The sequence below is a fragment of the Calliphora vicina genome, chromosome 5 (assembly GCF_958450345.1).
Source record: "Calliphora vicina chromosome 5, idCalVici1.1, whole genome shotgun sequence".
In the NCBI taxonomy this organism is placed as follows: domain Eukaryota; kingdom Metazoa; phylum Arthropoda; class Insecta; order Diptera; family Calliphoridae; genus Calliphora; species Calliphora vicina.
Genome location: NC_088784.1, coordinates 33,664,760 through 33,692,293, shown reverse-complemented (window position 1 = coordinate 33,692,293; position 27,534 = coordinate 33,664,760). Strand labels below are relative to the sequence as shown.

Genomic DNA, 27,534 nt, shown 5'->3' with positions numbered 1-27,534 from the left:
TTCTTCAATTAAGGTTATTATTGCAATAAATTACAAAATATTTACTTAAATTTTCAAATTAAAATCGTTGTCTATTGGATCTGAAAACATTTTTATACATAGAAAATGTTCTTTCGACATCAACTGATGTTTTAGGAGCAAATTTAAAAGACAATATTTCTTTAACACTGAGAACGGTAAAGTTTGAATTAGAACTAAATTTTGATATTTAGATGGCGCTATTATTAAAATAGTGCTTATTTTATATTAAAACAAGTAAGAGAGCTATATTCGGCTGTGCTGAATCTTATATACCCTTTACCAAATTATACTTCAAAATAAAAAATTTTAATATTTTTAGATGAACAAACATTTTTTTTCAGTTTTTTAATTTTTTGGAAAAAAAATTTTGGAATTGTTTTTTTTTAAATTTTTTTTTTACTTATTTTAAATTTAATTTTTTTTTTTAAATTTTAATAAAAAAAATTTTTTGGTGAAAAGCTATTTATTTTTCAATTTTGAATTTTAAACAAAGGAAGTAAAAAGCTGTACACAATGGCGAAAAATAAGTAAGACAAAATTTGTTTTTGACAAAGTCAAAATATGCTATTAAACAGTAAAATATGCTCTAAAAACGCAAAAATATGACATAAATATGCTTTTAAAACAAATATATGCAAAAATATGCATTTAAGGATTAAATATGCAAAAATATGCACTAACAAATCGATGCCAAAATTCTTAAATAGTTCTGAAACGTGTAAATATCTTATCCATGTGCTCATTAGACTCATCAGAAAAAACATGCATTTGCATATTTTGGTTTCCCTGGTAATTATTTAAATAGAAACTGTATAATAAAACTAGAATTAACATGTAGGTTTATTACAAAAATAAGCCTACTTTAGTGACATATTAATTTAACATACTTTTACAGAAAATACTCGTACACAAATGTTTTTTTTTTTTGGAACAGGCTTGTACTATAACAAAATTCATTTAAAATTACAGTGGAATCTTGCCAAAAACGAGTAGACACAAAAAAATAAATACTTTGCCAACTAAAAGGCTAATAATAATAAATTAAAGCAGGTTTAAACGATGGTTTAATAAAATAGTAACCGTATCGAAAGGTTTACAGTCAAATTCTTTATTAAATATACATTTAATTTTCATTGTTAATATACCGTTTATAGGATCATCTGTTTTTTTCATAAAGACATGCCTACAGTTTTCATAGAAAAATGATTTTAGTCAGGTTAAATTTTGAGAATTTATCAATAAATTTTAAAATTTTAAACTATTTCAATGACTTGCCCAGAGTATCCAAAATGGATCAATGTCCCATCTTAATGCATTGCTAAATTAAAGTGACACGTCTATTACAGAGACCTGCGCCGAACGGCTTTCCTTATTAATTTTATAAAATTTCCGGAATTTTAGTTTTTAAATTTTTATTTTTTTAAAATCTGAGTAATTTTTCTTTAGTCGGTTGACAGCCGGCATTGAGCCACCGCCGTGAAATTTAGTCGGCGCAGGGCTCTGCTCTATTACCAGTAAAACATCCAGAGTGTCTAAATCATGTAAAATTTTCGCTATTATGACAATGCTATGTTAATGCGTCAGATCCTTTATATAGTGTTGGAGTTATAACAGGAGCCTATCCCCGATGAACTTATTATGGGAGTAGTTCAGATTACATGTCAAAAAAAACATTTCCTTAGCGTTTCTTAAAATAAGTAAGTCGGAGAGAAAGTTTTGTATTATTTCGTATTTATCCAATTGGTAATTTTGAATACAATTTAACTTTAACTTCTTATTATGGGTATACGCCAGTATCATTGAAACAACTATATCTATATATATATACTTCCCGAGAATTTTGAATTATCGACCTGGTATAGAACGGAAGATATATGGAGGAACTCTCGTCGTGACATGCTGTAATCTAAACGTATTTATGGATGGATATTAAAGGATATGAGGTGTCATTGTCTATATTGAGGAATTTGGGTTCATTGTGCCTTCTTCAGTAACAATTGAAAATATACCAAGTATCGTAGACTACTGTAATCCCAAAATCCACTTTCTTGAGAAACTTTGGATTTTGGGGCCTTGTGGATGAAGTCTCTAAATTTCATGGATGGCTATAAAGGGGTAGGAAGGTGTCTATAATGAGAAATTCGCGATCAGTATGCCTTTCAGGCTCCCGGAATAATGTAGTATCTTTAGGCTGAATTTCCTGCTGCAAATTTGGAATTACATGATATAGAATCACACCTAACGCGAATCAATATTTCACATGAAATATGTTCCCTTTTCCCATTTTTCGTTCATCAACTTTGTGCACTTGAAAAAAATTACCCATGTTGTGAATTTTTTAGATGGAATTTTGTAAACAATAAACATCTGTTACGAACAAAATCAACTATTGTGAATGAAAAGTTCATGGGAATAACACGATAGCAATTTTCCCTTCGAGGGAAACGGATATTTCATGGGAACACAAATTTCTCATGGTATTGCCGATAGGACAATACTATGAGGTATTTTGTACGCTATTCGAAGCCATTTTGTCCACTATTCGAAGGATAGACTGTAAATTAATACGTACATTTTATCTTTACTATAATTCATAAAGTTTTATTATATTTAAAGGCTGGATAGACATGAGTTAATGCGTGTGTGTTATTGTGGGAAGTTTTTATTTGCAATTTATATGAATATATCCATGTCAATTTATATACATCTACAAATGTATATACATTTAATGTAAATTATTACTGTGTGTAATTTCCATTTCGTTTGGCCTAGATAAATTGTGTTCTATTTAAGGAAAATTTAAATAGAAATTTTTTTTTTTGCTTTAATATTTTTCTATACAAAAGGTAAGTTGTATACAATTCATTCACAAATAAATTCTTTGCATTTTATAGGAAATAAAAAAAGAAAAAAATTTGTTTGTTTGCTGACGATTACAGGTACATATTAATACTTAAAACGAGGGTTGTAATTATATATCCGATATAATAAACAAACAAAACATAATATTGTTTTAATAAAAAATCTTGGTCAAGTCTAGTTTAATAATAAAAAAATGTTGGTATTTATATATTTTACAAAATTTATGCTAAATCAAATAGTATTTAGGGTTATTTCTTAAAATATTCCATCAATCTGAACATAACTGTGCTAATTCACTTTCTATAGATTTATTATTTTTTTGCTGCCATAAAGTAGGCAATACATTTTATATACAAATCTAACGCTAGGAAGGTATACAATGGAAAACCTAACCTAAATATTTGTTGAATTGACACAAACCAAAAAATATTCATAACTACAATAAAATTTAATTAAATACTAATATAAAATACAATAACAAAGGTTTGAATTCTGTTTTTTACTTTACTTTTACTCACGGGGTTTCCACGAAATCTATAGAATTTTATATTATTTAAAAAATAACTAGTTTTTCTACATCACAAAGTTGTATTATTTATCATTCTAATACACCCCGTTAATTAACTATACATTTTAATACCAAATGTCATATAAATAAAACATGTTTTAACAATTAAATAACAAAGAAATAAATTGCAAATCTGTTATTTGCAATTTGTTGACAAACAAAGCAATTTGACGTACAAACAAACCAGAAAAAGGTGAAAATAATAAATGAAAACGAAATTAATCCAAATTTATTTGAAAAAAATAAAAAATTTAAAATATTAGATACGTTTGTATGTATGTGGGTCAATGGCTCCATAAAAGAGAAATGCATATTTAAATATAATAACAAAAATTAAACAAACAAAATATAGAATATTACGTTGAAGATTAAATACATACATATTTATTTATTAAACAATCTACTAATAGGTATAAAAGAATGACAAAATGTCTGTGCTGGAAATATTAAACTTAGGTTAAAGGGGGGTCAGACGGCATGTATTGCTTGTGTTTTGTGCCATGTATTGGGACATTTTTCCATATGTAAACATGTACATACCGTGTGATCCATATGAAACTTTGTGTATGTAAAATACATGTGTATTACTCGTGACATTTTTTGCAATTAGAGCATGTTCTATTTTCGTGTGTATAACAGTGTTGTATTTTGAAATACAACACTGTGTGAGTGCAAAATAAAAAAACAAAACAAAAAATAGTAAAGAAAAATCATAACAAAATAAATTTCATTGCATTAAATATATGTATTGTGATTTTAAAATGTTTTAAATAAATATATTGTTAAAAACAACAAACATATAAACTAATAGAGGTTATGTCACATGCAATTACATATGTACGTTTGAACGTGGAAATTATGAATCACATGTATAACGTGAATTTTGACATACACATGGAATTCCATATGTATCGAATACATGTCCCAATACACAAGCAATACATGCCGTCTGACCCCCCTATTAGGGATGCAGTCATATTTTAAACATAACCTAATGATCGCATTAAACAAATATTTGTTAACATTGGTGAACCATAACAAAATAAATATTTTGTTCTGTGTAAATATTTATTTATACATATAAAATTACAGACACTCCTCAATTTAAATGTGCTTTTTAGTATTCTCTTCTTTTATAAGAATGGTCGGTCAAGCCCGTTGAGTTTTATATATATATATAAAATTTGGACCGATCTGTATTCGTAAGAGCCGAATATAATATTCTTACTTATTTAACTTTAATAAAAGTTCTTCATAACACACTCCTCTAGGATCTGTTTTTTATACCCTTCACCTTCGTGAGAAGGTTCCGACCCTACAAAGTATCCTTACCGAAAGCGGAGTCGATTAAGCCATGTCCGTCTGTCTGTTGAAATCAATTTTATGAAGACCCCAGATATCTTCGGGATCCAAATCTTCAATAATTCTGTCAGACATGCTTTCGAGAAGTTTCCTATTTAAAATCAGCAAAATCGGTCCACAAATGGCTGAGACATGAGGAAAAAACCAGGACAACCTCGATTTTTGACCTATATCTGGAGTACTAAGACATTAATATAGACAATATGGATATCTAATGATAGATATTTCAAAGACCTTTGCAATGACGTATAGTAATTTGGACCTACAATGGGTCAAAATCGGAAAAAATATTTTTAACCCGAATTTTTTTTCACCAAAAAAAAATAAATTGAAAAACCAAAAAAATAAATTATAAATTTAAAAAAACAAATTTTAAAATAATTTAAAAAAAATTAAGAAAAAAACTTTGGAAAAAAAAATTAATTTTGTTTACCCAAAAATAAATAAAATTTTTATTTTGAAGTATTATTTGGTGAAGGGTATATAAGATTCGGCACAGCCGAATATAGCTCTCTTACTTGTTTTAAATATAATTTTAAATAGCTTGACATATGGTTATTGAGTGTACTCTATTTCTGGCAAGTTTGCATCTGTCAGTTGCAGTTAAATTACGAACTCTTCTATGGGCTTGAGTTCTTTCAATCACAAACAAATTAACACAAATATTATGTACTTATGTTATATGTAAATCTAACTATTATTTATGTTAACCAATTTATAAACATTTCAGACATATATATGAACATATAGCAATTGCGCCTAGAAAAAGAGTTCAGTTTTTTTCAACAAGTTTTCAAGAAAGCAAAAAATATGTTAAAATGTTGTATAAAAATCATAGAAAATTTTTACATAAATGTGTTAAATAACTTTTAAACCAATACAGATACTTGATAGTCCAATATAGATATATAGTCATCTGCTAGGGCTTTGAGATGGTGGATGGAATCTTTGTTGGCGCAACGACTATATTAATTTTCTACTATTTTTCCAAACAAATAATATACGCAAACATGGCATGAGTTTACAGCGTGTGCTATGAAATATACAAGTACTAAAATTTATTTATTATTTTTTGTTGTTCTAATAAATTTTGACCTTTGTATTGTACAATTTAATTTAATTTCTTTGCCTTTCTGTATTTGTATGGCAACACAATTTACAGCTCTGCCTTGATAAAGATTTTATAAAATATTTGCATAAATAAAACCACACATTTGATTAAACACTTCTGTTTTATGATTTAAATATCAAAAGGGATTTAAGAGTATTTAAATTGTGAGTACATTGGAAATATAGTTTAAAAATATCATAAATATACGTCAGCTCGCATAGTTACCTGCAACAAAACAATAACAATAAACGTCACTTTAAAGCAAAACTATTTTCATGATTTTAAAAGAAAACACAAAAACCTAAACAAACTAAATGTTTTTTATAGAGCTATAAACAAATCCGAATAATATTTAATGGAACAAAAACAAATAAAAAATAAATAAACAACAATTAATAGAGATTAAACATGTGGATTGTTTTTACTTTTTGCAGAAAAATAAAATTGTTATCATTTCACTTAAGAAAATAAAATTCAGAGATTAGTTTGGCCAACAAATTTCTTTATCAAATTAAATACTTTAGTATGAATTAATCAATCAAATGTGCCCATTACGCATTTTTACTGGAGTTCAAGTTGAAAGCAAGTGTAATTCAAGCCTTGGATTATAGTCAAGCAATTGAATTACAGATGTATTACACTTTATTTCAATAACATTATCCAGTAAAAAGGAAACATAAATTCAAGCCATATGTTTTTTATTTGAAAAATATTGAATTTTTTCAAATATTTTTATACCCTTCTCCTTCGTGAGAAGGGTATATGTTAGTTTGTCATTCCGTTTGTAATTTCCTTAATATTCACCTTCGTGAGAAGGGTATATGTTAGTTTGTCATTCCGTTTGTAATTTCCTTAATATAATTTTCCGGCCCTATAAAGTATATATATTCTGGATCCTTATAGATAGCGGAGTCGATTAAGCCATGTCCGTCTGTCTGTTGAAATGAACTTTCCGAAGCCCTCAAATAACTTACATACACCAATATCTCTGGAATTCTTCCGGCTCGGTTGCTGTTTAAAATCGAGTATATCGGTCCACAAATGGCTGAGATATATGGAAAAAACCAGGACAACCTCGATTTTTGACCTATTTTAGACAATATGGATATCTAATGATAGATATTTCAAAGAGCTTTGCAATGACGTATATAAGACCACAACAAGTTGGACCTACAATGGGTCAAAATCGGAAAAAAATATTTTTTAACCCGAATTTTTTTTTTCACCAAAAGTTTTTTTTCGCTAAATATTAAAAAAAAAATTAAAAAACAAAATAAAATGTTTAAAATTTAAAAAAAACAATTCTAAATTTTTTTTTTCCAAAAAATTAAAAAACAACTTTGGAAAAAAAAAAATAATTTTGAATTGAAGTGAATATTAAAATCGAATATACAAAACTCAATATTTTAGTATAGCTACATATATAATTTTAAATAGATCACATTCCGCTTAATATTGGGAAAATTCAAAGGAGGCTACCGATTCGATTTGGTAAAAAGCTAACGATAATTTAGATTATTTTGGTAAACGTGAATTAGCGGCAACGATATTTGCTGTTATTTCGGTAACGGTAGTTGAGCTGAAAGGGTATTTTGGGGTAATGATAGTTTAGCGGAAATTGGAAATTTATATTGAAAATTCCACAATCCTAAGTGCGAAATTCTCTATTATTAGATATAGGATTCCTTGTCGTACTGCGTTAATAAATTTACATTGTAATTGTTTTATATTTTTGTTTTGTTTATCTGTTTTATTACACTGACTTCCTGTAAACAATAATCGCACTCGAACAATCCTTTACGTAAACTGTCATGTGTAAAAAAAGAACTCGCTAGCATTTTAAAAATACTCGTACAAGAATGTAAATAGAAACAAATTGTAAACATAGCGAGAAAAAATATGTATCTACATATCTGTACATATGTATGTATAAATACAAATAAGTATCAGCAAATGTTGTATTCTTTGCTTCATGTAGTAATTTGCAAAGTTCACAGTACTTATTTATAAATATGTACAAACAAAAAATTATTTTTATTTATAGATAAAAGAATAAAAATAAAATACATTTAAAAAAAAAACGCAATTTCAGTGACAGCCAGTCTACAACATTGTATTTCAAAACAAAAAATACTCTACAAATAGTAAGTAACAGAGATGGAAAATATAGTGCTATAGATATTTTTTCAGTACTTTTTTTTTAAATTTTACAAAAACTTTTCCGCGATTTTGTTTCTAATACTAAATGAAAATTGTTTAATAATTTATATATTTGTCTTGGAAATTATTTAATAATTGAAGTTAAAATCCAAATTCAATATGACATCTTTTAACTCGGTATATGTACAATAAACATTCTCATAATTTGGTAATTTAAATCATAAAAAAGTACTCGTTTAGTGTTTAGAACCATTTAAAATTCCTATTTTCCATATCTGTTATTTACATAAGAGAGTGATCGAGTGAATAAAAATTAATCATTTTATAAATACGTCATTAAGTAATTAATGAATTAATAACCATTAAGAAAGGTAAAAATAGGATTTATATTTTATAATTTTGACAAAAATACTATTCTTAATTAATGTCAAATGTGGCGATTTTTAATTCATTCTTTAGATAACGATCAGATGTGGTGGTTTTTAAATGTTCTAAAAAATATGTTTATATATATTTTAAGGTCATTTTTATTAAACGAAATAAAATAAAGTGGGATTTTTGAAGGTGATGGATGTTCTATTAAAAAATACAAACATAAAATTATGCTAAAAATTCAGAAAATTCCTTATACGCCTTTTTCTTTTCTTATTATGTAACATAACTAAGGTTTCTGATTAAGTAGGCATTTGCTTTTCGCTTCTTACATTCAGGTATTCGTATAAATGGCTTGATATTGCCGATTTCAAAGTCTTGCCTTGCTTCGTACAAGAATAAAGCTTCCTTATTTTTCTAAACGACCTTCTACGTCATACTTCGTCTATTCTTTTGCAGATGACAGTACGTTTGCCATTCATATTCATTCAGTCACAGACCAAGCCTGTCGGCGATTGGTATAACGAAGCACAACATAAATGATTCCCTTTATCGGGACCTTCTGACAATCTCTGAATGGTGTCATGCGAATAGGGTCGGTTTCAATGCTCGCAAGACTCAGTGTTGGATATTGACACAAAAACGAGCGACAGACCAAGTCGCTTCATCTGTATTTATGGGTGGTGTAAATATTGTGGAATCAGACGTTCTTGATGTTCTGGGCATGAGAATACAATATGATGTCCGCTGGTCTGAACACATTTTTCAAGTGTCGAAAGAATCATTCAAGTGTCTCGGATTTCTGAAACGGTATAGGACTTACTTTACTTCATCTGATCTCCTCACTATTTACACCACCTTTATCCGACCGAAAATGGAATACAACTGCCATGTATGGGACGGTGCTTCAAAGTCTATTTTGGAGACTTTCGACAGACCCGGCTGCTTTTCACTGCTCTATTGGTACTAAAATGGAATGTGTTCTGATGAAATTAGTGAACTTGTACCTGATACCCGTAGATTTTTATGTAATAGATACAAGTTTTACATCAAGAACACATCCCTTTGTGGTCGATCGGCCAGTGGACCGCATAAAACACTACAGGGAAAATTCGTTCATTAGCCATATGTGTCTCCTGTCATTTTCAATGTTTAAATCGAATGTCCACAAACACTACTTCCTCTTTCCTCCCTCTCATAACCCATTTTCCTAATTCCAACACAGTGCTTTGCATAAGTAGGGGTCATCCCCTTAGTGCTGGTCCAAGAAGAAAAAAAAGCTAACAAGATTTTGCTGGAATCTCGAATAAAATAAATAAGAAAACAACTATTATTCCTATTCTCTTTCTTAGTTGCTTAAACATGGTCTTATTTGAAGAAGACGAGCACCGCATAAATTGCGCGTGTCTCATGACTAATATTAAAAAATTTATTGTTAATTTTATGAAAGATAATATTTTCAAGTTGAATGTTTTTAATTGACAAATATTATTAATTTCTATTGTTTTGTTTTTTTCTTATCGTTTTTTCTCTTAATTCTAACACAAACACTTATACACAAACGTCATTCACAATGAAAACAAGCACTCGAATATTTTTCTCTGGATTTTTGTGTTGTTGTCAAGAAGAAGAATAATAATAAGAACAAAATTAAATAATAACAACTTCTTGAATTAATGTCGTTGGTTGGTGTTATTGTTGCTGTTTCCAACTGTTTATCGTCGGGTTTGTTTTGTATATAGGGTAAACGCTCCTATAGTCGGCATGACCCAGTAGTCGGCATTTTTGACTTAAAAGCTTAATAAATAAGAATAACGATAATTTTATACAAAAGTAAGATTTAACTTTAATTAAACATACACTCATTTATTTTTATGTAATGTTTAAATTTGGGTGAGATGAGTATTTTCATCTATTTTTGTCCTCATTAAGTGACCATCTTTCAACTGGTGCGGAAGTGCCTGTTTTTTAAGAAATTTTTTAGTGGCAAGACCAACTAAAACATGTTAGTAACCATATCAATTTAAGTAATATTTTTACCAGAGTGGTGTTAACAGATAAAACTTTGTTTAAATATTACCTACAATATGAAAGTTTTCACAAAATATATTTTTTTTGGTTATTTTAATTGATGCCGTCATTAGGAACAAAAATTTCTATGATTTTCAATAGTCGGCATAGTGATGCCGACTTCAGGAAAATTGCTAATTTTTTGTATTAAGCTCAAATTCTACAAATTTGTTTATTACTCATCTCTCTTGACAATAGATTTGGAGAAAATGAGTTTGAAATGAGTTTACCCAATAGTCGGCACAGTTTTAATTGAGCATTTTAAGAACTGCCGAGTATAGGAGACCAAGCATCCTGAACTCGGCAGCAGCTTTTTATTTGACTGGAGATCGTTAAACAGAGTAATATTTAGAGATTCAGTAGGTATTATTAATTCTAACATCTTAGAATTCCAAATATGGACACTCCAGAAAAAAAACCCATGCACCAATATCCTGAAAAAGCCTTAAAATATTTTCTATGCGAGAGAAGGCCCGATTTCTGTAAACAGTAAACAATATGGAGTTCCGCGTTCAAAAATATAGGACAAATTATACGGTTCCGAAGGTCCTATGAGAATGGGGCCGCAAACAGTGTTATCTAATTCCAAAGAAAGTGAGGATTAACTTAACACGGTTCAATCAATCGTGAAGGAAGAGCAGCAAACCACACCATTTGTATATGATCTACCCGGAAAGAAATGGTATAAAGGGGTTTTTAAACTGTTCTCTCTAAAATAATCATGTAAGGTACCTTAATAAACAGGCTCTTTACTAAATCAGTTGGAGTTATTAGTAGGTGATCGGCCTGAAAATGAGAAAAGAAACGGATTTGGATCTAGCTTTTGAAATAGTCAACCGACTAGCTCCTAATATGAGCGTAGAATTGATTCCGATGACATTATCGAAGAGAACAATAACTTAAAAATAAATTATCAAACTATTGAAATTGTGAGTAATCTTACCATAGAGGCAGGCACGTTCATAATTAACAAGGAAAAGTTGAAAATATGGTAGTATCGCCAACTTTAGCTGCAGAAAATCACAATGAAACGTTGAAACCTGTTCACTACTCATCTCCAACTTTATCAAATAATTATTCAAATACTTGGTTTCAGCCTTTTAACTGTTCAAGTCCAATCCCAACAAGTTGTAGTTGTACATTTCAAATTTTTTCAAAGTTTTTTAATAATATTATGGTCACTGGGATATTGTATATGATTGCGGTAACCATAATATGTTTACGTTACTATTAACATGATTGTAAATAAATATATATTTATGGCAATCATTTTCATGATAATGATTTATCATAATATGTTGATCTCAGGATATGATAACCATAATCCTAGAACAACACAATATGTTGTCATAAACATGGTTGCCACAAACACATAAATATTTACTACAATCATATGTATATATGATTGCTACAATGATGTGAATGGTAACTTAAACATAAAATAAACATAAATGGTTACCGCAAACATATACATAATTACAGTGACCATAATAGAAAAATAAAATAAACCAAAACAAATTAAAAAAGGAAGATAAAACGAGTTAGGGGCACATGTGAAGAGGATTTGGACACAGATCCTGAGGATGATGGTCTAAAAACGTAGGATATGATATTTGCCCACAGTGGTTTCACCTCAAATGCACTAATTTATGTTTTTTATTAGTATTTATTTAAATGGCTGATATTTTAAATAAAAAATAACTTGAATTCTTTTAAGATTTTATTCTTTTCTTAATAAAAAATGCTATGCCGACAATTGGGTCACAAATTGCCGACATTAGGATCAAGGGTGCCGACTTCGGGTACAAATCGTGTTTTTTCAAAAAAACGTAAATTGCTCAAATTTAATAAAAACAGCTTGAAAAGAATTAATTGAGTCTAAAACTATACAAATTACTAAACAACAATAACCCATTTACATCCCAATACCATGTTCGCACTCATAATGGTATCACTTTAAAAACTGAAAAAAAGTTAAACTGCCGACTACTGGTGCATTCACCCTATTTATGTGCTTTTTTTTCTCACACATTAAGTAATTCTCCTAAATTATCTCAATTACAACATACAACAATAACAAACAAAGCAAAAAATCACATACGAGGCAAAAATTCAATTGAAATGAAATTTTTTTTTAACACTTTAATAAATAATACGAATAATAAGGCCAATGTTGATAAATTGTCATTGTTGTTTAGGTAAAAATTTGCAAATATTTTTGGTTAAATAAACAAATTTATTAGCAAGATTTTCCAAATGAGTTACACACTTATTTCATGTGTTTACTTACTAGGTATAGTTTTTATGTATTTTGAATGGAAAATTTTCTACTCTTTTTTTGATAATTAAATACGTAGGTAATTATCATAAAAAAAAACTAAATATGTTTTTTATTATAAACACCTCTTATGAAATTAGAAAAGATTTTTTTATAAACAAACCAGTGAGAGTTTCTAAACATATTTTATAGTTTTTTTTTTCTAAATTAGGCCAGCTCTTCAATTTTGTTTTTTTTTAATTTAAAATAGTAAAAAAACGAATATTGAAAACTGATCTTAATTGGTATTTTGTTTTGAATACATTTGTTTATTACAATTTGAATTTGTAATACGACAACTTTAAAGGCAATTCTTGTTGGCGGGACGTGATAAAATGCAAGTTCATTTATTTTGTTTATTTGAATGTGAGCTCTCAATACTTATTACAAGTGTATGTTTTAAAAACTGCAAACAAAGTTTCTCTTTTTGAAATTTGATTCATATAAAAATGTATCTAAATATTTTTTAGTGTAGATAAATAATCACTCCAATTGGAAATTTTCTAGAATGAAAAATTTATGAAAAATCAGCAAAATTTTCGAAAAATATCGGCATAATCAGCAATATTGAGAAATTCTAATTTGACATAATTATTTTATGCTTTTAATATTTACGTCAAAATACCAAGACCCATTTTAGATTATTTATAACCTCCCTGGGTGTAATTTTTGGGAATTTTTTAAACTATCTTGCCTTGAAGTAGTTTTACGAGGTCTTCCTCCCAAATGTTGAGTTTTTGCCTTTCAAGAATTTTTTTTTTATAATTTTTGAAACTGTTGATTAGTTTAATAAAAAAATTCAAATTTATTTGTTGTTTTCAATATAAAATAAGAAAGAAAATGTTCGTTCGCATTTAGTGAACTAGGCCCTTATTAATTGAATATTTATTTGCTTCATCCAGAACTAAAATCGTTTATTATTTTGGTTTTTAATTTTTTGCAATTCTTGACTTATTGTGTGAAAAAAATTTAAAATAAAACGGATGCTTTCTACATGCTTTTCTTTCATATTATATTTGTTATAATATTGTTTAAAAGTTTCCATTGTTTTGCCAGTGTTTTATTAAACTTTAATTCTTAAAAATGCTGAAATTTACTTAAATATTTGTTTTGTTTTTAATTAATTACATGTGTATTTGGTAAAAGGTATGTTTTTGAAAACAGAAATTAAGGAATATTGTTTAAAAAAAAGGTTTTCTAAATTGTAATTTTTTGTTGAATTATTTTTAAATATCTTGTTGAATTTATTAACCATTCAAATAATACATTTCTATTTTAATTAATTAAAGGCATTTGAAATCTCAAAAGGTATTTTAGGACTAACGGTAGCTTTGCGGTACTGATAGCCATCATTGATTTAATCAGATTGTTTTCTGATATTTGAAGTTAAACAAATTATGCCGATGACATTAACACACCTGTTCAAAACACTTTTCTTCAAAAATTTAAATTAGTACGAGTAAAGGAAAGTTTTTTTGAAATAAACATTAAATTTGTTATTGTCACGCCACTTAATAAGTGAATACGTTAGGTAGGTAGCATAAAGTTTAAACAAATATTTTGAAAATGTTATTTTCAGTTTGTTTAGATTTTAACAACTTATTAAGACTATCAATGACAAAACAAAATAATAATAACTGATAATTGTATGGAAAATATTGCTAATTTATCACTAATTTAAAAGGTTTATACATTGAGCTTGTTTTTTCCATAGAAAAAATAATAAATAATAACATTTATAACAAGAAAAAAACTAAAAGTAATTTGCAAAACAATAAACTTATAGGAAGTCTAAAAAAAGTGAACAACATGATAACGCATATTCTAAAATTTCACAAATGAACATAGGAAATTTTATTTTAGTATTTTTTTTATTTGAAATACTAATAATTTAACAAATAATTCTTCCTGATTACGCTTTAAACATTTCAATTAAATGGAATATGTCAAGAGTAAAACAACTGAAACAAAAACTTTATACTTGATATTAGTTGTTGTATAAACTTGCTTTAAAAATATCTACAACAATTTCTAATTAAACAAAACAAAGCAAAAAAAAAAATGGCAAGCTTTTAATTATGTACATGATTATAACAACAAAAAAAGCAAACTTAAACATTTGTTTTGTTTTTAATTAATTCCATTTCGTGTGTCATAACAAAAACATGTCTACCACAACTAAAACTCTTGACAGAGTTGTATTTGAGATATCAGCTGTTTTGTTAATGACAAGCTGCCCTGCCCATATGGTTTGTTAATGTAAAAAACAGCAGACTTTTCTTAACTTTTTGTTGTTGTTGTTTTTAATGGTTAAATCTGTTTGCATGTGTTGGTTGCAATTTAATACAGTTGTCATGTCGCAGCAAAAAAAAACTGCTTCGTAAGGTGATTTTGTGTAAATTACTTAATTAACAGTAAATTATTTAATATGCGCAAAAAATTAAATAAACAATAATAAAAGTGGTTAAATAATTTAGGGTTGCCATTGGAAATTATATTGATTAGAAAAAACATATAATTGTAACTGTTCGTAGTTATGTTCCGCATATTTGTTATAATAATGACGACACATCTGGTTTTCCAAGTTTTACCTTGTCCCACTATTATGTATAGATATATAAATATTTAAAAAATACTTATCAATAGAGATAACAAGTCAAAATGCTATATTGACTGTGCCAAATCTTATATACTCTTCACCTTAACAGAAAATTAATAATTTTTAAGAAACCCGTTTTTGTGACCCTGATTTTTTATGAAAGCCAGACAGTCCGGTTTTTTTGTGAATCTCGCAAATACAGAGTGGGGCAAATTTGAGGTTAGAAAGCAAATAGGCTTAAAAACAAACCTTTTTTTCTACAAATTCAGTTTTCTTGATACCAATGTAAAGTAGAAATATGATAAATAATGGAATAGAATATGTGGCAGGCAATTGACATCGATAAATTTCTCAGGCCACAACTGCATTGTTTGGTTGGTTTTGTCGCTGATGTCAACATTAGTTGACATTATGACTTCATTAAAAACTGCTTGGTTTTCGTTCATTTTTTCAAAAAGCCAATTCACAAACGTTTCATGGTTACAAATTTCTCATGTTTTGACTATATAAATGCCAAAGGATTCCAGTTTGATTCTTGACATTTCATCATTTGACAGCGAATTTTCTTTCTAACCTCAAATTTGCTCACTCTTTACTTCCTGAATTGAACCACATGCACTATCATTACACTATCATTGGCAAGTAGTACGTTTTTTTCAAGATTTTCTTAAAAAAATCGTTTCAAAAAATATTTTTCAAAAAATTGGCCCATTGTCGGTCCAAATTTGTAACTTTTGTGTTAAACTTCGTTGGAAATATCTTTCATGATATATTGTCTTTTTAAAGAACATTGTATACGAGATATATGCAAAAATGTTTGCAAATTTAAAGCCACGCCCAGATCTATACAGTCTGACGAACATCGCTAAATCGACTCCGATATCTATAAGGATCCAAAATGTATATACATATTTTATAGGGTCGCAAATGAATATTGTGGAAATTACAAATTGAATGACATACCCTTCACCTTCGTGAGAAGGGTATATATAAGTTTGTCATTCCGTTTGTAATTTCCACAATATAATTTTCCGACCCTATATAGTATAGATATTCTGGATCCTTATAGATAGCGGTGTCGATTAAGCCATGTCCGTCCGTCTGTTGAAATCAATTTTCTGAAGACCCCACATATATTCGGGATCCAAATCTTCAATAATTCTTTCAGACATGCCTTCGAGAAGTTTTCTATTTAAAATCAGCAAAAGCGGTCCACAAATGGCTGAGATATGAGGAAAAAACAAGGACAACCTCGATTTTTGACCTATATCTGGATTACTAAGTCATTAATATAGACAATATGGATATCTAATGATAGATATTTCAAAGACCTTTGCAACGACGTATATAAGACCATAGTAAGTTGGACCTACATTGGGTCAAAATCGGAAAAAAATATTTTTTAACCCGAATTTGTTTAACAAAAAAAAAAAAAATTAAAAAACAAAAATTTTTTTTTAAATTTAAAAAACAAAAATTTAAAATAACAATTCGAAAAAAAATTTTTCCAAAAAATTAAAAAACAATTTTGGAAAAAAAAAATTTTTTTTACCTAAAAATATTTAAAATTTTTATTTTGAAGTATAATTTGGTGAAGGGTATATAAGATTCGGCACAGCCGAATATAGCTCTCCTACTTGGTTTTTTATGTAAAAGATCAAAATTTTTTAATGTTTCAACATATTAGACATAATTAAAAGAATTAAGAGTGTTATATTCGGATGTGCCGAATCTTTTGTAAACACCAGCAATATAATGCTGAATCCAACATTTTGTAAAAACAACACATCCGATTTTTCCTATTTTCAATACCAACTATTGTATGACATTTATGTATCACATAATCATATCCTGGAAAAGATATTTGTATGGGTGCTAGTTGAAATCATGGACTGATTCTTACCATATCCAACAGAAAATTACCAAAAAAATTTTAAAAATAGCCACTTTATTGGTGGCTAATTTGCCCATTTTCAATACCAAACTTTCTGATCAACAAAGAATAATTGAAGGAACTATCGTGACGAACAGACATAACTAGATCGTCTAAGAATTATATAAGGATCCAGAATATACATGCATATATACTTTTGTGGATCTGAGATGAATATTTCGATGTCTTACAAACGGAATGACGAAATCAATATAACCCACATATTTATGGTGGTGGGTATAAACATAATCTTGGTAATTAGTATTATTAAAAAAATATGTTAATTTGTTTTGCTAACAATTAATAAAATATATTAAAAATATAAAGATACAAATGTATTTTGAAAAATGTTGCACTCACTGCTTTTGAGAATTTGTTATTAAACTTAACCATGATATTTAAATATTACACTTTATTATATTTATTTTATCAACATTTCTGTTATTTTTTATAACTTTTATTTCATTAAATCTTATTTGGCAACACTGTTTTGCAACAAAAACAACATTAACAAGAAAATCTTGTATGATTAAATAAAACAGCGAAAACACAAACGAAATAGGAACACAACTACAACACAAACTACAACAGAGTTAAAGATACAAGAGAAAAAATAAAACAAACACTTAAAGAAATTTTATGGTAAAAATGTCAAAAAATGTTTACCAATTAATAAAAATGTTTTGTTTTCGTTTAAAACCTTTCTTTAAGCACTGAATTTTTTTATTTTTGTTTAAAAATATTTTATTTTTATAATATTTTTGCATATTTAATGATGCAGAGACAAAAAGGAAAAAAAAACAATAACACGTACGCACTAAAGTGAGCGGTTGAGTATGGGTGTGTATGCGTGAGTGTGAGTATTTCAGAGATTTCATGTTAAACAAACAAAAAAACAAAATTCCCCACAAAAGCAAAAACACACCATTAATAAAAAAAAATCCAAAAAATAAAACACACAATCGCACACAAAACTGACGTTATAATTATTTATTATCGTTGTTATTGTATTTATATTATTTATTATGGTTTTACAGTGTTTTATTTTTTTGTCATGTCTCACGACCTCTTCACTAGTTTTATAGACTAAAATAACGACGTCGTCGACGACTACATTGTACATAAACCACGATGACGACGACGGCGACACAACAACAAAACTTATGCACATTTCGTTTTCTTTAAATACGATTTTTGTTTGCTTCTTTTTTATGTTAAACAGACAGACGACACCTCATATTAACAAAAAAAAAAAAAACATAAAAACTTAAACTTGTTTGCAATTTTATCTTTTCGATTTTTATTTTGTATGTTTTTTTACCTATATTTTTTTGCTTGGTTTTTTTTTCTTCTTTTAAATACACAATCTCGAACTTACGTTGAGAAATTTTTGTATGGAATTTTTTTTTATTTCAAAAGAAAATATTTTTTCTTTATATTATATGTAACTTTTATTTGTTTATTTTATTATTTAGTTGTATTTATTATATTTTGTTTAATTTTACTTAGGTATTTTGTTTAAAACATGTAAAATTTTCAATTTAAATTTTTTTCACAAGCTTTTTCTTTTCTATATTATACATATAATTTTTTTCTCTGGTTAACTTAGTATATATATAAAATTTTTTTCTTGCTCACACGCTTTAGAAATTTTGTTAAAATAATCTTTAATTTTTTAGTTTGTATTTCTTTATCCGTTTAATATGTCCGCTTTAAACGAGTTGCCAGGCTAGACTGAGTGAAAAGAGCAAATTGAATGGCTGCTTTTAACTAAATTTTAAACCATTATGTTAATTACTCTCTTCTACTTGGTGTAAAGTATCTCTTCTCTCCGCATTCTCTTTGCTGTAACTATATTTTTTTTTATTATTTGTTAAATTTTCTATTTCATAGATACATTTTAATGTAGTAGAATGAGATATAGAATCAATCAGCTGTTCTGAAAAAGAGCACTGAACCTTTTTTACACATGTTTTATGGTCTATCTTTTGGATTTATTCAATGAATTATCTCACTCTCTCTCTGTTTTCTGTGGAGAGGTGCGTTCTCTCACATTTTGTGCGCATTTCTCAGTTTTATTATTGTATTTTTATACCGTAAAATGGTGTTAAGTTCTGTGGTTTTTGCAAATTTTGCCTTTTGCCATACATCACTAAAGAACTAGTTAGTAATAATTAGGGGGCGGATTTATATGCAAATGCATGTTTTTTTCGAACTTCCAAATATTATGTAGACTAAATATCTATTCGAATCAGACATTTAGCTGTAAAATGTCATCGATTTGTTCGTGCATATTTTTCCATATTTTGTTATATTTTACTTCAAAATGCATGCTTATTAACACAATTTTTAATAAAAGTACTATTTTTGTCTGCGTTGCACAATATATTGTCCCGACAAATTGTTTTTTATGCGAATTTGTTGTAGAAATTGCATTCGAAAAAATCGTATTAATTAGGGTTGTCATTATTTTTTGTTGTCATAAATTAAAATACATTATTGAAATTTTAAAAGAAAAATTTTGATCATACAATCCCCCTTATCGTTGTTGGCGTAAACGTCATACGCCTATGACTGTTTCGTACTAGATTAAAGATAAAATGTTTCTTTAATCTAGTACGAAACAGTCGTAGGCGTATGACGTTTACGCCAACCACGATAAGGGTGAATAAATAAATGAGCAAAAACATTTTTCTTTTAAAATTTCAATAATGTATTTTCGTGAATGATTTTCGGAAGAAGCCCTATATAAATTAAACATTTATGACCGATTTGATAGAAATATCATCAAAATTGCAACCTATACTTTGCCCACAAGGTTGACATAGACAGCCAGCCGGACAGACATATTTTAATTCATACAAAATTAGTCGTCTAACATCTTTCGACATCGAGAAACTGACAGTAAGTATTCTTCATGTCTCCATAAGGAATAGAATAGAAGAATTAACATTTCAGCACATATTGCTTCAAAACTAGTAAGAGAGCTATATTCGGTTGTGCCAAATCTTATATACCCTTCACAAAATTATACTTCAAAATAAAAATTTTAAATATTTTTGTTAAACAAAATTTTTTTTTTTTTCCAAATTTTTTTTACAAAAATTTAAATTTTTGTAAAAAAATTTTTCCAATTGTGTTTTTAATTTTTTTAAATTAAATTAAATTTTTTTTTTGTTTTTTAAATTTTTTTAATAATTAGCGAAAAAAAAACGAAAAAAAAATCGGGTTAAAAAATATTTTTTCCGATTTTGACCCATAGTAGGCCCAACTTGCTATGGTCTTATTTACGTCGTTGCAAAGGTCTCTGAAATATCTATCATTAGATATCCATATTGTCTATATTAATGACTTAGTAATCCAGATATAGGTAAAAAATATGTCAAAAATCGAGGTTGTCCTGGTTTTTTCCTCATATCTCAGCCATTTGTGAACCGATTATCTCGATTTTAAATAACAACCGAGCCGGAAGAATTCCGGAGATATTGATGTATGAATCGTACATACACGATTCATACATCAATATTTGTGGGCTTTGGAAAGTTGATTTCAACAGACAGACAGACGGACATGGCTTAATAGACTCCGCTATCTATTAGCCAAATCTGCCAAAGACTATTTGTTACACAACAGAGTGTGTTCAAAAAACGGTTGGCAACTGCGAGTAGCTCCCGTTATTGTTCTGAAGAGTCTTAATTGTTAAGGGTTTCCCAATAGGGGATTCCAAACTTTGACAGTTGATAGCGTCCATATTATTAAAGCTACATCTGTGGAATTGGCTGTCATTTATTCAGTTTGTTTTGCCAAATCACCATGGACGGTGATAAAATTGTTATAACAAAATGTATGTTCTGTTCGTTCTTTTATAAAAAAAAATCATCTTCAGTGATGAAGCCCATTTCTGGTTGAATTGGTACGTCAACAAACATTATTGTCGAATTTGGGACGATATCAACTAGGTTTGTCATTCGAATAATCGAGGAAAAAATATATATTTTATTTGAATGAATACATATTTTTCAATTTAGAATAAAAAATGTTTCGATCAATAATTGTAGATTAATCGAATACTCGAATAAATCTAGTTTTAAGTTAAAATACAAAAAAATAGTTTCTATAAACAAACAATTTAAGAAAACTATCTCAAAGAAACAAAACCAATAGTTTAATTTGTTATCCCAATTTGATTACATTGAAAATTTTACTAGGAACGACTTTCTGCAAGCTACGAAGTCTTTTTTGGCTTGTCTTCAAAAATACACAGTCCTTGGCGGGAATCGAACCGCAACGCTCTAACCGATAGTTCAGCACACTATCATCTAGTCTATCGGTGTACCCGATTCCCCGATTTGGATAGAACGGACCATTAACTGAAAAACAATTACCTTGTGACTATTAAATACCCAGGAAAGGTTAAAGCAATGGAGTTAGAATGATTTTCCAATTAATAATCTAAAGTTTTTCAATTAACAATTATTTCATAAAATATTTAAAGAGACTTTTTATAATTAATATGCTGTAATTTATTAATAATATTTAGACCTATATATTATTCACCCCTATCGGCAATAACATGTCAAATTTATGTTTCCATAAATATCCATTTCCCTTGAAATGAAAATTGCTATCGTGATATTCCCATGAAGTTTTCATTCACTATAGTTGACTTTGTTCTTAATAGCTGTTTATTGTTTACAAAATTCCATTTAAAAATCCCACATGTTGGGAAATTTTTAAATGGAACGTGAACAAAGTTGATGAATGAAAAATGGGAAAAGGGTACATATTTCATGTGAACTATTGATTCGCGATAGGGGTGATTAATTTTGTACATATTTTTATTTATTGTTAACAAACAAATTATCAAAATTGTTCTGGTTTTAAATGTATTTTTTACTCGTTATTCATTCGAATAATCGAAGAAATTTTAAAAAATAATGGATCACTCGAACAATTAAAAATTTCTAAACTTTTATTCGATTAAAATAAAACAATTGTCAACCATAATTCCAACACACATGAGATCCAAGAGCGTTAAATGCAAAAAAAGCTTCAAATCCGAAAATGTCACTGTTTGGTGAGGATTTTCGGTGCATATTTCTTTGAGAACGACAATTATTAGGCCATAGTGGACATTCTGCACTAACGATTTGAGGGCATGGTCATTTCTCGTGGAGGTGATGTGAACTGGCAACCGAGATCGTGCAATTTGACCCGCTTAGACTTTAGTTTTTGGCGTTTTCTTAAGACGCAGGTCTATGCGGATCTCAAAGCCAACATATCTCATGCCAACAATCAAATTAAGCCTGATTCACGCGCCAGAGTTATGGAAAATTGGACATTTTGGATGAGCGCCACACAACGAAGCACGATGTTATATTGCATAAATAATGGCATCGATAGGCATTTCAAAGGAATAAAAATTGTGGATAATATCTCACACATACTTTGTTTTATTCAAATTTAAAGATAATGAATTACCCTTTTTATAAAACGACAACTACCCTTCTGAGGGTTAATTGTAACGTGGACACATTTGGTAGCGGTTTTTAGTTTTAATTTTAATAATATTTTCCTGGTTTTGGAAATCTAAAGAACAGCTAAGTTAGCTTCATTGTTTTTAAAATTCTTAATAAATAAATAATAATATTTAGGGGAAATTTTATTTATCTTTAAATGAATTTAAATTTATGATAATAAAAATTTCAATGAATCACAAACAATTAAAGTTCAAGAAATTAAATAGTTCCATTTGTTTCTTTAAATTAAATGATAAAAGATTCAAATTAATAAATTATGTTTAAAGAGATTTAATTTTTCATGAAAACAAACGGAAATGGGAATTAATGTGAATTCTTGGAAATTGTATAACCATAAATTCATCTTATTACATTTTGTTTTAATTGCACTGCCAATACAGCGGAAATTTGCACAAGATTTGTGTTTTATCTAAAAAGTATCTATTTACTTTGAAATTAAATACAATTTTTTAATTATTATTATTATTAATGGCTGGCAAAGAATCTAAACATAAATATTTATTTATGGATTTGCGGTAAGAATTTAAAGAAAAACTAATAATTTTGTTTACAGCTTATTAATTAATTTATTTATAACGACCATTGAACATAATTATCTTGTTATTGTTACCGATTATTATTCAATATTGTTTGAATATTATGTCACAATAAATATTCCACACATGAAAATACTTAAATCATTTCAATTAGTTTCTGCTTGCGAATTTTTATTATTTTATAATATTTTGTTGTTGTTTTGCACTAAATTTGTATTGTCTTTTTTTTTAATTGAGATATTGTTTTTTCCGAAATAATTAAATACTTGGAATTGAGAGTGACACACGATATAATAAAATTTCCAAAAAAAAATTGTTGAAATAATTTAGGGGTTGCCTTAAATTAAATACGTACATACATGCTTTTAATCCAAATGAAGAAAACTTTGAACTTACCCCAAATAAATGGGTATTACTCAAAAGGATCACGACAACTGAACATACAACAAGACTAAATTTTTTATTGCTTGAGCCATCAGATCGTCATTGGATATGAATCGCTAGTATACCGAACATAGTTGTGAAGCGTGTACCTACATTCGGACATGGTGGAAATCCTAAATTATCTTCACATACCTACTCTTCATAGAAGTGTCACTTAAGAATTATCCTCTTCTGTGGAATTCGATGTTTGGGCAGTTTTTTTAACTTGTAGCTGGTGCGTATTAAAAGTTCTTATGATTCAACTAAAATGCGCAACACAATTGCGATTCACTTAGAAGATTTTGGAATTAAATTTAACAATCACGTAGTAGAAAATACCTAAGACGTAATTGCAACAAATGTAAAATATGGTGACGAAAGTATGCTTGACATAAAATTATATATGCAACTCATCTTGCCGTCATATATTCTAATGAATCAGAAAGTGATTCCAAAGTCATATTTGCCAAATTATTCTCAAATTAGATGAGTGGCAAATCAGCTACGCATTGAGTTACTGCAAGTAGCCTTGTGAGCGGGTTCGGCTGATGATGATATAATTTTGACAAATAAGCTTAAAGAGTTTTTCTCTGTGGATTAGGGTTCCTACGCGGGAAAAATTTCCCGGGAATTCCCGGAAATATTTTTTTTAATATTTTCAGGAAATGTTTGTCGGGAATTGTTTTATAAGTTTTCTTCTAAAAGTTACAATATTCAGATTGGTTTCTATGGCCAAATTTGTAGCTTATTGGATGATTGTATTATATCCATATATTTTTTTGGTTCTAGCAAAAGATATTCAGTTGGCAAAGAGCATTACGGTTGAAATAAATGAATTTGTTTGCACTCAACATTTTATACATGAAATTAAAGGTAATTTATTACGCTTTAAAAAAATACAACTGTAGGTTTATGTGTCTTTATTGCAAATAAATTGTCTTGCTTTTCTTCTTATGCCTCCCATTAATAGCTGCACAACTTTTCTTCCCACTTCTACCGTTATTCCAGCATATTTATTCCACTTTGTTCTCATCAAAATCTGGTTATTTACTGTACCTGCACTCTTTTTATACCCTTCAGCTTCGTGAGAAGGTGAAATTTGTCATTCCGTTTGTATTTTCCACAATATAATTTTCCGACCCTATAAAGTATACATATATATTCTGGATCCTTATAGATATCAGAGTCGATTAAGCCATGTCCGTCTGTCTGTCCGTTTGTTGAAATCAATGTTCTGAAGACCCCAGATATCCTCGGGATCCAAAACTTCAATAATTCTATCAGACATGCTTTCGATAAGTTTCCTATTTAAAATCAGCAAAATCGGTTCACAAATGGCTGAAATATGAGGAAAAAACCAGGACAACCTAGATTTTTTACCATTTTTTTTATCTATATCTGGATTATTAAGTCATTAATATAGATAATATGGATATCGTTGCAAAGGTCATTGAAATATCTATCATTAGATATCCATATTGTCTATATTAATGACTTAATAATCCAGATATATGTCAAAAATAGTTCAAAAATCGTGGTTGTCCTTGTTTTTTCCATATATCTCAGCCATTTGTGGACCGATTTTGCTGATTTTAAATAGGAAACTTCTCGAAAGCATGTCTGACAGAATTATAGAATATATGGATCCCGAAGATATCTGGGGTCTTCAGAAAATTGTTTTCAACAGACAGACAAACAGACATGGCTTAATCGACTCCGCTATCTATAACGATCCAGAATATATACTTTATAGGGTCGGACAATTATATTGTGGAAATTACAAACGGAATGACAAACTTATATATACCCTTTTCACGAAGGTGAAGCAAAAGATGTAACAAATTTAATCGAATAAGCTGAAATTAAATAAAATTATATATAATTGCTTAGAAATTGTAAGGAAAATAGTTCGATTTATTTAAAAATTTTCCGTAAATATTTCTATTAAGATACTGGATAGATTCTACCACAGAAAAATTATTATTCTCTCAGTGGAGAATCATATTTGCCAAATTATTCTCAAATAAGATGAGTGGTAAATCAGCTCTACCTAGCCTTGATCTGTTTTGAGTTACTGCAAGTAGTAGCGGGTTCGGATGATGATGATGATATAATATTGACAAATACGAGTTTTTCTCAGTGGATGTACCATGGAGCTCCCGTCATGGTTCTATGAATTTTGGATTGTGCCCTCTGTATGAGATCTATACTGGTATTGCTTGCTGCAACCCCATAATTGTATTCCGTATGTACAAATTGGTTTTAAGATCGTCTTATACATTATGACTTTGTAATTAAGGCTTAATTTAGATTGATGGTGGATTAGCCGGTGTAAATTAAAAGCATTTACATTATGACTTTAATTGTGTTTTCTTTTCTGACACAAAATGTTGCCTATATATTGTGTACCATTTATTAAATGTTACCCATACCCTCATAATGTGTTGCATTTTTAACGATCACAATAGAACAAAATCATTACCATTTATGCAATTTTCTTTTGCATTTCTAACCCTTTTATAAAATTGAAAGTGAAACATGTAGCATATCTTCAGGGTTTTAGGGTAACATTATTAGAAAAGAACACGACCAAACTACATTTTTTTCAGAAAAGAACACAAAGAAAGGTAAAAGGCAGAATAAATGCAGCATTTATGCCAGAAAAGAAAACACCATAAGTCATGACTTAAAGCCATGGTTTTTTTCTAAAGTACTGGAAAATTGTTTTTTTTTTGATATTCTGCTGAGCTCTTTTCTGATTGGTTGTTGATGATGAAAAAAGGCAAACATGGTTGGAAAAAAGGCATAAATGCAAGGGGATTTTAAAGGGTTTTTAAAATAGAAACAAAAAAAAAAAAAAAGACATGACACAGACATTTATGCCAAACCTTGTCAAAAAACATGGGCAACATATAGAAATATTGTCAAACAGTATTATTTTAGTTCGAAAGATTTTCGTATCTCTCAATTGATGATCTGGGATTTGACTATTTAAGAGTGTTGTTTTTCCTTGGATTATTTTCTCAAATAGTTTAGACAAACAAGGCAATCTGTATGACGATGCCAATGTCAAATCCTTTCTGGCGTGCGTATCATTATAATTTGGCAGACAATTTCCAATCATTCGGAAAAACTCCTAGAGAGAAGATAGCATTGAATAATACTGTGAGCATAATACCTGTTAATAAGTATATAGAATGAAGTGGTTGGGAAGTATGCCTAAATTTAACCAGTATGATGTTAAAAAGGATAAATTAAGCAGAAATAAATAAAAATAGTCATGAAAACAAGAAATTACAAAACCAAATTTCATGAATACGTGTTCTCTACCCCTTGAACATAAACATAAAGTTGGCAATAAAGTTCCGTTTTTCTGCCGATGTTATTTTTTATGTTAAGAAATAAAAATAAAAACGCGTGGAGACGAGGGATAAGTAAAAAGGGATTTATTGACAAAAATAATTTCCCATTGAAAATAACTACATAACAAAAAATAACACTTATTTATTTCCAAGAACTTGATTACATTTAAATGCTACTGTCAAAAAAACTAAACTAAATTATATTTAAAGAGCAGCAAATTTCCATTACATTTGGAATCTAGGCTTTATTATATTTCAAATACTAAACTTTTTGTTTTATAAAATGTCAGGTATTTAA

The 27,534-nt window shown here is 28.4% G+C and overlaps 1 protein-coding gene across 2 annotated transcripts in view; it reads right to left on the bottom strand.

The window, feature by feature from the left end:
- Positions 1-27,534, bottom strand: part of Ip6k (Inositol hexakisphosphate kinase) — an 84,614-nt gene that overhangs the window by 14,129 nt on the left and 42,951 nt on the right. The window contains exon 1 of one of the 2 annotated variants that reach the window (XM_065513860.1): positions 18,697-19,238. The exons of the other annotated variant lie outside the window; for it this stretch is intronic. The gene's annotated coding sequence lies outside the window, so the exon portion shown is untranslated. Of the gene's footprint in view, positions 1-18,696; positions 19,239-27,534 lie in introns of those variants that run through there. 2 annotated transcript variants of the gene reach the window in all.